The sequence below is a fragment of the Lissotriton vulgaris genome, unplaced genomic scaffold, assembly GCF_964263255.1.
Source record: "Lissotriton vulgaris unplaced genomic scaffold, aLisVul1.2 SCAFFOLD_904, whole genome shotgun sequence".
NCBI classification, from domain to species: Eukaryota; Metazoa; Chordata; class Amphibia; order Caudata; family Salamandridae; genus Lissotriton; species Lissotriton vulgaris.
The window spans coordinates 289,637-302,647 of NW_028249865.1; the positions used below are offsets into that span (position 1 = coordinate 289,637).

At 47.0% G+C, this 13,011-nt stretch overlaps 1 protein-coding gene across 3 annotated transcripts in view; it reads right to left on the reverse strand.

Moving 5' to 3' along the window:
• The window catches only part of LOC147663465 (membrane-spanning 4-domains subfamily A member 12-like), a 124,005-nt gene extending 111,957 nt beyond the window's left edge, over nt 1–12,048 (reverse strand). The window contains exon 1 of one of the 3 annotated variants that reach the window (XM_086950428.1): nt 11,885–12,048. The gene's annotated coding sequence lies outside the window, so the exon portion shown is untranslated. The remainder of the gene's footprint in view (nt 1–11,884) is intronic. The other 2 variants (XM_086950430.1, XM_086950429.1) reach the window with 2 other exon arrangements.
• Between the last annotated feature and the right edge of the window lie 963 nt (nt 12,049–13,011).

Sequence of the window (13,011 nt, forward strand, 5' to 3'; positions counted from 1 at the left end):
TACAAGCGCACTGGCGGGAGGGAGTGCTGGAGCCCACGACATCTATGGCCTGCCAATATACCATGATGGCGGCGGGCACTTACAAAGAGGTCACATGCCTCTATAACAGAATGCTAAGAGAAAACTTACCACCTTTGACCGGGTTGAAAAATAAATGGGAAGCAGATATAGGAAAAGAGATCCCAGAGACAGCTTGGGCGCAGATAATGTGACGTGCCCGAAAAAGCACTAGGAACGCACGCTTCCAACTAGTACACTTTTTCATATTACATAGAGCGTATTTAACACTGGGGAAAATTCGTAAATACTTTGGAGTGAATGAGGCAGCATGCCCCAGATGCACTAGAGAGGCAGTAGAACTGAACCACATGCTGTGGACTTGTCCAATGTTGGGAGATTATTGGAAGGAGATAGGGGCAGTGCTGAACGAGGTGACGGGGAGGCAGCTGCAGTTTGACATGGCTGTTAGTGTTCTTCATTGGTTCCCTCACACCCCCAAACACAAGAATTCCAGCAAATGTATAGACATGGGCCTTCTAATAGCCAAACGTGAAATTACTAGACACTGGAAGGCGAGAGCAGGACCTTCATACAGACGATGGATGAATGAATTCTTGAAATGGGCTGCTTGCGAAAGCTCCCTTAGGTATCAGATAGCGCATAGGCAACAGGACGACAAAGCACTAGCCGCAGCAACGGCTTGGGAGGTACTAGTGCAAGCCCTAAGGGACCTAGAGCCTCAGGACTGCGAGGAAGAGCAGGATAATGAAAGGGAGCCCCTTAGACACACCCAGGACACATCACACTCCGAAACACTTAACACACCTAGCATATAGTTCTAGAAGACTGACTGAGAGGTTACGCGGAAGTGATGGGACATTGGGGAGGGGCGGAGGGAGGGCAGGACACATCAGAAGTAACAAGAGTCTGAAGACTGAGCAACAGCACTCACTAGTGACTACGGCAGATGGTACCTTTAAGACACAATATACTATATTGTAAGGTTAGCGGGGAGAACCCCGAAACGAGTTGGAGAATGTTGGGAGGGGGGGTTCGTTGCAAGGGTTTGTTTACAAATGGAAAAGCGGACACAAGGTCTTCCATCTAGATGGCTACGCTTGACCCTTGTTTTAGGTCCTTTGATTTCTCATGGTTACCGCCGCCCAGCCTCTGGGATGTGGGCAAAAGGGCCGTCCAACGAGACGATGGGTACTTGACACGTAGCAATCATTGGGTATGGAAATGTAAAATGTACCTGCACGTAATTTTATATTGTCTGCAATAAAAACATATTAAAAATAAAAATCAACTGCAACAGCCACATTCTTGAAAAGACTCCTAAAGAAACTTACCTCACTGTTTCTACAAGCCCATTTTATAGTAAAACTGTGAACTGCTCAACAGCACTTCTCTAGAATACATACTACACAGTGTTAACGCTGCCATCTCACAAAACACACACGTTAACTATATACAGAAAAACACTTGTTAACAAAAAAACAAATATTCTCTGACAGCTGTCAAAAAAGAATCACCAAAGGGATAAAGTAAGTTGTAGAGGGCCATAAATCACCTTTAATCTTGTCATGCAGTCCATAGTAGGGCTGGTATTGAAGAGACTTTTATTGATACATCATTATTCCGCATGCCTGCATATTCTGTATGTTTATTTGTAATGGAAAATAATAAACTATGTCACTATCTCCACTGATTACCACAAGGCTGCCTGTACTGTGGAAAACAAACCCCTTCACTTGCAGATACACCACCCTAGGAAATCAGGCCATCCCAGTTTTCAACATAATCTCTGATGCTGCAACTCCCAACAGCCTCAAACAACCTGCAGATTAATATCCAGCCATTCAGAGATGAACTATCAACATTCTTCTTTTTAAAAGAAAATCACAATCTCCAATGACTTAGAGGAAAATAGATACCAAGCAAATTGACAAGAGCTTGAAACAAACACCAAACACATCCACAGATACATACAACAGTTCCTTTCCCAGAGTCATTATAGCGTCTAATATCTAGTTCAGGATTATTTACCGTTATCCGGAAAATATTGCATTCTCAAAAAAAGGTGCCGACTTCTTGGTACCTCAACAACAGAATAAACGTCTACGTACCCAAAAGAGACCAGCGATCATCCAACCTCGCACTGGCCGAAACCCCCGCCACATCCACAGAGCAAGATCAAGCGGAAGATCGATCTCCCACATCGCCGCCAAGGCCTGGAACGAGCTACCGGCAGACATCAGACGCGCCCCCTCCCTGAACACCTTCAGGAAGACCCTCAAGACCTGGCTCTTCGGCTGAATGGTGCGGCATAGCCCCTTCCCTCAGCGCTTTACAATTCCCTGATTGATAGCTTGATGAAATTAGTAATTAGCAGGATCAATCAATCAATCAATCAATCAGCTTGTGATTAAAAAATAAAAATTCAAGTCACTGTTAACAAGCCATCATCATGTTTGTGCTTTAGAAAGCCACTTGCACAAACACAAATTTGGCCCAATCATTAATCTACTGCCACATGGATATTGTGGAAAAAACTGGGCTGTCTCTACTCTCACATCAACATTCTCACCCTACTCTGCCCTTAGAGTCAGGATCCGCTCCAAAACTGGCCTCCTACAAATTTAATACAAGGCCTTTGAGGAAGCCGACATATGAGAGGAGAGCATGCTGTCACTAGGAGACGTGAAAGGGCCATTAGAAGCCCAGAAGTTCCTCTCACTGCTTAGCAGTAGTGGGGCGTCACATATACCGTATGGACTTACACCAGGAGATTGCTCTTAACAGCAGACATACAGCGAAGCCATGGATGGGTCTGCTGGTATAGAGACTGCTGTATTCAGTGCAAGGTGGGCCAATACTGTCAACAACAGTAGGAAAGGCAGGACTCCAGAAGAGCCTGGCTGCCGCAACAGAAGCCTTCGCCTTACCTGATTGGAGACCGAGCCAAAGGCACACTGTAAATGGATATGGACTGCAACAGACCGTGGACTGGATTTACAATGGAACATAAAACCAGAGTGGAAAGAATAACCAGAATACAGGACTGACAACACAGCTAGTAGACGGGGAGAAACCCAAAAGAAGGAGTTTATGAAGAGGGCTTCAGTAATCGAGCCGAGGAATGCAGGGATCAAGAGCAGGCTACTCACAACAGGCACTGGGACAAGCAACGTCCTCTTCGTACAGCGAATCTTTAACATTGATTCAGGATAAGGAACTTGAGGATATACCAAACAGGCACTGGAAGAAGTAAAGCCCTGCTGATACATGGAATAACACAGGAATTCAGAACAGAGTCAGGGCTGAAAATGAGAAGATGGAAGCAAAGGGAACTGCGGCTAACTCAGTGAATGCATGGTCAGAAGCTCAAAAGGGAAAATACAGAAATCAGGCTAGAAAGGATAGGCAGACAGAAAGGTGAAACTGAGAAGGAAGGAAAACACATGAATCCCAGTGCTCTACAGGGTAGCCACAAGAAAGCAGGACACTGCAAAACGCAGTCGCAGTAATCCGGATTCCTCCCAGGTTTCAAGGATTCAGCAGTGTAGACAACTGGAGAAGAAAGCAGGAGCTCCCAGTAACGACAACCGAAGCACCAACTCTGAATGCAGAAGCCAGGCTTAAATTGCTCCTCCGACCCACATTCAGACTGGGAGATTGCAACTCAGAGCAGGCGTGAGCAGGCTGCAGCACAGACCAGGTAAGAGCAGTCAATGTCCCTCATGCAGCTCTTGAAGGAGTGCACAGAGGTGATAATACAACACGGATTCTTGCAAGGGAACACACGGGCCTGCTGGAAGTGGTAAGACAGAGTTCCAAGTACAATAAGATTCACCCAAAGTCGCCTCTCCGGCTCTCATACTTGGGTAAGGCATACAACTACCATTATGCTTAGTGGCTGAGGAGTAAACCCTGGAATGGAATCTGGAGTGGATCTGATCTCAAGAGGGTTTGGAAAGCCTTTGAATGAACACTGAAGAGCGGCACAGGTTCCAAATTAGTGTTCACGATAAAAACAGAATATAACGATCCCTTTTCCTTGTTTAAACAAACAGGTCACTATCAGGAACTCCTCTGGGTCAGAGGGAGGTGTCCCACTTCTAGCGCATCTGTGTATGGCTTCAGCAGGTGAGGGGTAAGGATGTTGCCTGGCAGTGGAAGAATTCGCTGGCAGGCTGTTTGGACCCAGGATTTTCCCAATGGGAAGAAGAGAAATGACTATTGCTATCTTGTCGTCCATGATTGGGGCATTGAGGGTAAGAAGAGTCCTGACTTCTTTGCTATGATTGAAAAGAAGAGATTTCTGCAAAGTTAGAAGGAAACTCAACACACCTGACTAATCTTCATAAGCGTTCAGTGATCCACCATAAAATAGGTGGGAGATTGGTTGAGGAGCATTAAAGCCACTTTTTTTTACTGGGCCAACTAGAGGAAGAGCGCTTGTCTCATGCTAGAAAAGAGGGCTGTGCCCCTTGAGAGCCAGAATCGTGAACGAAGATCATAGAAAAGATCAGGTTGTCTCAAAACATCAATTTCCATGATTTTTCTGTGGTTGGAATACAGCCGCAGACCATGCAAGCAAGAGCAGTAGGGCCGGGATGGAGGGTGATTTTGACGGACGATGATAAGGGAAAATTGAATAAATAATACATTTTTCCCTCGTCATCGTCTGTTGAAATACCCACACCTGGCCCCCCTTACCAATCATACCTGCACGGGCCACGACTGTTGGAATAGTTGGAGACTGACTGATAGTTTGCCAGGATCTTTGAGACTGCTGGCGGTTTATCTTAGGAAACGTAATGTTGAAATCTGAACAAATCCTGCTACCCTTTAAAGAAAGCAAAACCTGACCCGGATGTGCTGTCCAACTACCAACCAGTATCCAGGGTCCGGTGGTTATGCAAAACCATAGGTAGATGCGTCTCTGTAGCTTAAACCTCATACATCAATTCTGAGGGCCTCTTGGGCTGCTTGAGGGTTGCAGCACTGAAACGGGCACATTAAAAGTACTTGATGATGTTGATCAGATACTTGATGTGGGTAACTCCTGCCTCTTCGTGTTTCTGGATCTCATGGTCGGGGGCCCTGTCTGTACCTCAACACTGAAATTAAGAAGGTCGACATCAAGAATATCTAAAGAAGATTCTTTTACGGCAAGTTTTTTTAGGCCAATACAGAAAGAAAACCAGCTGACACGTGTTTCGTCACAAAGTGGTTACCTTGTGACTCTTCAGGGCTGTAAAGAAAATTCAAATCTTGTTGCTGCGGTACCAGTGATAATTCCAACCCAGGTTGGACATGGGTTCGTCAAAAGAAAGAAACGGGTCTCAAGAGGAGGGAATGAACTAGGAAGGCTCTTCTCAGGTGTTTTGAAGTAAAAACGAAACACACACGAAGGGACATGTAAGTTTGTGCAGCGAGTAGACCTCCGCTCCTTGCTTCATCAAGCTAAAGTAGAAAAAGCACGGGTTTGATAATCCAATGTTCATTTTTAGACAGATTTCCTTCTTTTCCCTCTATAAGTTTATCCCAAATAGTGAAGGGTTGCAGAAATATCTCAGATCTTGATGCAGAAATAACCTGTGGGAATTCCGCGAGGTTCCACTTTCATCTCAAGGCTTTCCAACTTGTACTTTGAGCAACTGACTGAAGAATTTGATATCACAATTCCCTAATAAACATGATTCTTAAAACCCCTTCATTGCATGATGTGATCATTCTTTGCTCTACCCTCATATAGATGCATTCCTGGATGGGCAAAACGTTCCTTAATCTCAACTCCAAAATGACTTACTTCTTAATTTATATATTAAACTTAAAAACAGTTTTGATCCAGAGATTTCATTGAAAATTGCCAACGTCTCACCATCTCTCCAAACCATTCTATCATCACTCTGGATTACATTAGACCCATCCCTCTTTCTGATTCCCTTGTATAAATGAAGCCAGAGTGTCTAATTTTCACCTAATGGCTCTCCAAAATATGAAACCACCCTGACCTCCAATCATCTGCAGCTCATGCTCTCACTCTGGACTGCTTCGCCTTTGTAAACGCCGCTCTAGCAGTCTACCAAATTTTGCTTTGAACTCAAAGCTATTCTCCGTTCCACAGCCGAGCGTCTTTCGTTTACTAGGAGGTTTGTGCACGCCACCCGAATCCTCAGCAGTTTCCAGTGGCTACCAATAGCAGCCATGGATTTCAGACCAAAGCATTGCATCTCAACACAGCACCTTCTCTCTCCAACCTCCTCTGGTTTATTGGTGGCAAAAGAGGGCTCATAAGTAAGAACATTCTGGTCCTAAAGTAGAGTCTTGCTTTGAAGATGACATCTGACCAGCATCCTTCCTTCTCTCAAGCTGCCTCTTGGTGTCTGTGGACCTCTGAACCAATTATTCCAGAATCATTTGAGAGACCCACATTTACAAACTCTACCCAACCCCACTGTCTAACTATCCTCTGGAAACATGGATGTCTGTCTTCAAGGCACAAGCTATTGGTGTCTGATGCGCTCACCCTCAATTTGGTTCTCTCTCGCTTCGTGCAAAAAGAACAATTGATGGATGGAATGCTGAACAATGTCAAACACTCACTCCCAGTCAGATGTCTGAGTCTAAATCCATTGTTTCTTTGCTCACCATGCCATTTCAGTTTGGACCCAGCCATATGCAAATCAGTCTTGGCCCTGCTCCCCAAGGTTAATGCCAACGACCTTTGGTTCGCCTTCTCAGTAATTCAATTCAATTTAAAATCTTTATTCGGATATAGGTATATCCATAAAAGCACAAATCGTATAATAATAAAGGGGTGTACCACAATCCATTCACATAAAAACAATAAGACAGAATCATGCATTACAGTCAATTTAGAGTAAAAATATGTAAGCCAATTAGCACTATGTAAAACAGATTCCATCAAATTCATATAAAACCTAACCACAACATATACCAAATAGTAATATATCTGTCACGGTTTCAAACTTTTCATTGTTTAAGATCATTTTGGTCGTGTTGCTGAAATGTAAAATACCCACCTACTTTCCCAGTGACTGAGGGATGTATATCACAGTTACATACATTAAATAAATAAATTGGGCAATAAATGAAGGTGTCCATCGGAGGGTCCGGAACTGCTCCTTGTAGAATGGAGACATTTCTCAAGTTGACTTTGTCTTCTAATCTCAAAAATGTACACCATTTGTGCTCCAGATGGCACTGGACCAGCAGCCAAGTCAGTGGCATTATTGCATAGCTCAGAAGATGTGAAACCTGCGGAGCTGTCTTGGGAAGGATTCTCGTGTATGAGGGAGATACAGCTGGCAAGAACTTATTGAAGTTCTGTATAAGGAAGTCACATCTGTACCACTCAGGAGGAACCATTATTTCATGATCCATTGTTTGTATTGGACTCCACAGAAACTGTTCAATCAGACCGGGCAATAGCGCCGCCTGCCCCAGGTGCAAATCCCTCCAGTGCGCGATCTAATGTCTTTCTGCCATCTGGCCTGCAGTAGGACCATCTCAGATGTTTAGGTAAACAGTGCACTGGTTACATATGGGATAGCTAACCACTATTTTAGTAAGACAGTGTGGAATAAGTGGATACTATTTAGTTAAATTCTGCTGGCCAGATACCAGATGTGTAAGGTGTGGTTTAAGGAGCACTGACCAGCAAATAAGGAGGAGTTGCATGCGATGAAAAACACTCTCCTGCTAGATACCGTCTCTAGTCAGAAGGTCTCACTTGACTAACCAGAAGGTCTTACTTGACCAACTAGAAGGTCTCACTTGAATAATTAGGCCTCAGTTGACTAACCAGAAGGTCTCAGTTAAATAACCGGAAAGTCTCACTTCACTACCCAAAAATTCTTACTTGACTAACCAGAAGGCCTCACTTGAATACCTAGGTCTCAGTTGACTAACCAGAAGGTCTTACTTGACTAACTAGAAGGCCTCAGTTAAATAACCAGAAGGTCTCACTTGACTAACCAGAAGGTCTTGCTTGACTAACCAGAAATGCTCGCTTGACTAACCAGAAGGTCTCACTTGAATAACCAGAAGGTCTCACTTGACTATCCAGAAAGTCTCACTTGACTAACCAGAAGGTCTCACTTGACTAACCAGCAGGTGTCACTTGAATAACCAGAAGGTCTCACTTAAATACCCAAAAGATCTCACTTGAATAACCAGGTCTCAGTTGACTAACCAGAAGGTCTCAGTTAAATAACCAGAAAGTCTCACTTCACTACCCAGAAAGTCTCACTTGACTAACTAGAAGGTCTCACTTGACTAACCAGAAAGTCTCACTTGAATAACCAGAAGGTCTCACTTGACTAGCCAGAAAGTCTCACTTGACTAACCAGAAGGTCTCACTTGAATAACCAGAAGGTCTCGCTTGACTAACCAGAAAGTCTCACTTGACTAACCAGATGGGCTCACTTGAATAACCAGAAGGTCTCACTTAACTAACCAGAACATCTCACTTGACTAACCAGACTTTCTCAGTTGAATAACCAGAAGGTCTTAGTTAAATAGCCAGAAAGTCTCACCTGACTAACCAGAAGGTCTTGGTTGACTAACAAGAAGGTCTCAGTTAAATAACCAGAAAGTCTCACTTGACTAACCAGAAGGTCTCACTTGAATAACCAGAAAGTCTCACTTAACTAACCAGAACATCTCACTTGACTAACCAGAAGGTCTCAATTAAATAACCAGAAAGTCTCAGTTGACTAACCAGAAGGTCTCACTTGACTAACTAGAAGGTCTCACTTGAATAACCAGAAAGTCTCAGTTGACTAACCAGAAGGTCTCACTTGAATAACCAGAAGGTCTCAGTTACACTTTGGGTTCTGTACCACCAGTGGTCACACTACCAGTAATGGTTGTCGATGACCGCAGAGTTAGACTTTGCTTATTATTGACCTTGCGTGATTTTACTCGATGAGTGTTCTGTACAAGTAGTGCTTGGTTCAACCGTACATATGCAACTTGGCTTCCTTTACGGATACCAAAAACACTCAGTGGCCTCGTGACAACTAGAAACCCTGTCTAGGGTAGTTTGCTTCAGCTCAGATTGGGAGCCCTGCTTTTGTTTTCTTGTTAGGAATCAGTCAAGAGTAACAGATATCTTCTGTTGATTCCCTCGCTGCCTCCCTTGAGTCCAAAAGCCACCCACCTGCCTCAGTCAATTCAAAGAAAGAACTAAGGTGGAAGGCAGAGAAACATGCCTGCCAATGAACACATTCTTGGCATCCAGATTAAATGTCTGATCAGCACCACTGTGCTAGCCTCCTCTTCCCTTCCCAGTGGTGGAGCTGCTACTCAGTGGCCACCAACTCCGCTTTCGACTCTGCGGCTCAGCTCACATTGGCCACCAAATCTCTAAGCCTATTACCTGCAGGTGGCTGTGAATGTCACAGACCGCCTGGGACTGCATCAACACAACCCTGTACGGAGAGGGAGTCGCCGATGACCCAGTGATACCGATTCCCTCCCCACAACCATCAGTGTTAATGACAAAGCCCGACACCAGCTCTTAGGGCTTGGAGCCGTAAGACTCCCCCCACTTGCCTTAACAGAGACCCTGGTACATGGGAGTCACCAAGAAAATAACTAGTTTGTTCCTGTGCAACCAATAAAAGCATAACTATTCAAGTGAGATCATGACCAGTTTGGTGTCCCTTCTGGGGTTGCATCTACTGCGGCCAATCATCGCCCCCAGCCAGACCCCAACCCGGGGTTGAGCAGCAACCGGAATCTGTCCGCCAGCTCCCTACCATGCTTGTCGGCTCTCTCAATGTTGGGGGGCCTTGGTAAATCTCACACCTCCGGCTGCCCTTCAAACCCTGGCCCACGTTGGAGGTCCGCTGGTCAATGTTCAAGGGCTTCTCCGGCAAGACCCCAGAAGCAGAACGCATCTCTGGTCCCATGGACCCTGCCTGGGCCAGCTAGCCAAGGTTATCAGGATGGCCAGCAGCCTGGGCCAGCTAGCCAAGGATATCAGGATGGCCAGCAGACTGGGCCAGCTAGCCAAGGATATCAGGATGGCCAGCAGTCTGGGCCAGCTAGCCAAGGATATCAGGATGGCCAGCAGCCTGGGCCAGCTAGCCAAGGATATCAGGATAGCCAGCAGCCTGGGCCAGCTAGCCAATGATATCAGGATGGCCAGCAGCCTGGGCCAGCTAGCCAATGATATCAGGATGGCCAGAAGCCTGGGCCAGCTAGCCAAGGATATCAGGATGGCCAGCAGCCTGGTCCAACTAGCCAAGGATATCAGGATGGCCAGCAGACCGGGCCAGCTAGCCAATGATATCAGGATGGCCAGCAGACTGGGCCAGCTAGCCAAGGAGATCCAGGTGGCCAGCAGACTGGGCCAGCCAGCCAAGGATATCAGGATGGCCTGGAGCCTGGGCCAGCTAGCCAAGGAGGTCTCGGTGGCCAGCAGACTGGGCCAGCTAGCCAAGGATATCAGGATGGCCTGCAGCCTGGTCCAGCTAGCCAAGGAGATCCAGGTGGCCAGCAGACTGGGCCAGCCAGCCAAGGATATCAGGATGGCCTGCAGCCTGGGCCAGCTAGCCAAGGAGATCCAGGTGGCCAGCAGACTGGGCCAGCCAGCCAAGGATATCAGGATGGCCTGCAGCCCGGGCCAGCTAGCCAAGGAGGTCTCGGTGGCCAGCAGCCTGGGCCAGCTAGCCAAGGATATCAGGATGGCCAGCAGACTGGGCCAGCTAGCCAAGGAGGTCCAGGTGGCCAGCAGACTGGGCCAGCTAGCCAAGGATATCAGGATGGCCAGCAGTCTGGGCCAGCTAGCCAAGGATATCAAGATGGCTAGCAGCCTGGGCCAGCTAGCCAAGGATATCAGGATAGCCAGCAGCCTGGGCCAGCTAGCCAATGATATCAGGATGGCCAGCAGCCTGGGCCAGCTAGCCAATGATATCAGGATGACCAGAAGCCTGGGCCAGCTAGCCAAGGATATCAGGATGGCCAGCAGCCTGGTCCAGCTAGCCAAGGATATCAGGATGGCCAGCAGAATGGGCCAGCTAGCCAAGGAGATCCAGGTGGCCAGAAGACTGGGCCAGCCAGCCAAGGATATCAGGATGGCCTGGAGCCTTGGCCAGCTAGCCAAGGAGGTCTCGGTGGCCAGCAGACTGGGCCAGATAGCCAAGGATATCAGGATGGCCATCAGCCTGGGCCAGCTAGCCAAGGATATCAGGATGGCCTGCAGCCTGGTCCAGCTAGCCAAGGAGATCCAGGTGGCCAGCAGACTGGGCCAGCCAGCCAAGGATATCAGGATGGCCTGCAGCCTGGGCCAGCTAGCCAAGGAGATCCAGGTGGCCAGCAGACTGGGCCAGCCAGCCAAGGATATCAGGATGGCCTGCAGCTCGGGCCAGCTAGCCAAGGAGGTCTCGGTGGCCAGCAGACTGGGCCAGCTAGCCAAGGATATCAGGATGGCCTGCAGCCTGGTCCAGCTAGCCAAGGGGATCCAGGTGGCCAGCAGACTGGGCCAGCCAGCCAAGGATCTCAGGATGGCCTGCAGCCTGGGCCAGCTAGCCAAGGAGGTCCCGGTGGCCAGCAGACTGGGCCAGCTAGCCAAGGATATCAGGATGGCCTGCAGACCCCAGCTGACACGGAGGCAGTTTCAACTCCAAATAGGACCGCACTTCTGTCATTGAGAAAACCCTTTCTTCCCAGGAAAAACATAAAAACACCTTTTCTGAATTCGAGGTGCTTCTTCTCCCCAGCTAAGGTATGCAGTTGGGGGTAAAACCGACAGTGACGGTTTATAAGTAATTCATTCATTTATCCATTCATGCCTTAGACTCCCTTAGACCACATATGAACCTAGGAAACGACCCTTGCTTACCTCTCCGGAGCAGTGCCGCCCGCGTCTCCTCCGTCCTGTCGACTCCCACAATGCACTCTTTGTACCTGGGAGTGCAGGTGACGGGGAGGGGATATATGTGGTTCAATGTACACTGGAGCGTGGCCTCGACGCCAGCAGACTGTCAAAGGTAGCTTATTCCAAGAAGCCCTGGCTGAGACAACAGCCGGCAATAAAACATGGCGGCCACCAGGAAGTCAGATTAGAAAACCGAAGAATCCCTCTGACACCAAGGGAATGGAGCTGCTATGGAAAGGGGGGAAAGCTATTTTCTACACCACAGAAGGAACAAGCATTGGCAAAGCCAATAGGTCTGGCCTTCGAAAAGAAGGGGGGTTGTGGTGTTTTTGTTGTTGTTTTTTTTGCAAGCGTAAGGAAGAAAAATAATAAAAAAATTACAATTTTAGAAAAGAAAATCTACTGGTTACTAAAACGGGAAAAATTCCGGTCTGGCACTCTGCTCAGAACACTTACAAAGGGGGTGTCTGTCACCCAGTGTGCATATTTCTTAAGTTTTCAATAGTCATGAAGAGTAACTTTTCTCCAAACAGCATCTTAAGTAACAGACAGCATAGAATCGGTTCACGTTAGCGTGACACTGAAAGTGAGAAATTAATGTTACCTTACAACAGGTTGGTAGCTTTGGCGCTGAGAGCATATCCAGAGAGAACCAACACTTATAAACAACGATAAAAGCTGTGTGTTTAGGAAATACTTTAATTCTGGATGTATCCTGAAGTGTCACCTGCTCACGCCAGCCACTTACCCCTAAATCGCTCTCACTGTTTGCCTCTGTCTCGCACAGATGTTTGTGTAACACCAGCAGACCAAGGTGCACATTTCTTTTGCAGCAATTGAAGGGTCAACAACTGTATTTTTTCCACAATCGTTTTATGTCCTAAAAACAATTATTATATGTTGCATAATCACAAATATGCGTTTCCTTTTTTCCTTATATAACTTGCATTGCAGGAAAACACGAGTATTACAATGAGTGGCGGCGGTATCTCTCTCTCGAGACATCACTTTAGTGCAGAAATCCTTCACAACAGGAGCGGACACCACCAGGGCGAGCTCACACTGCCTGGGTGCGATGACAGTCAGCGGGG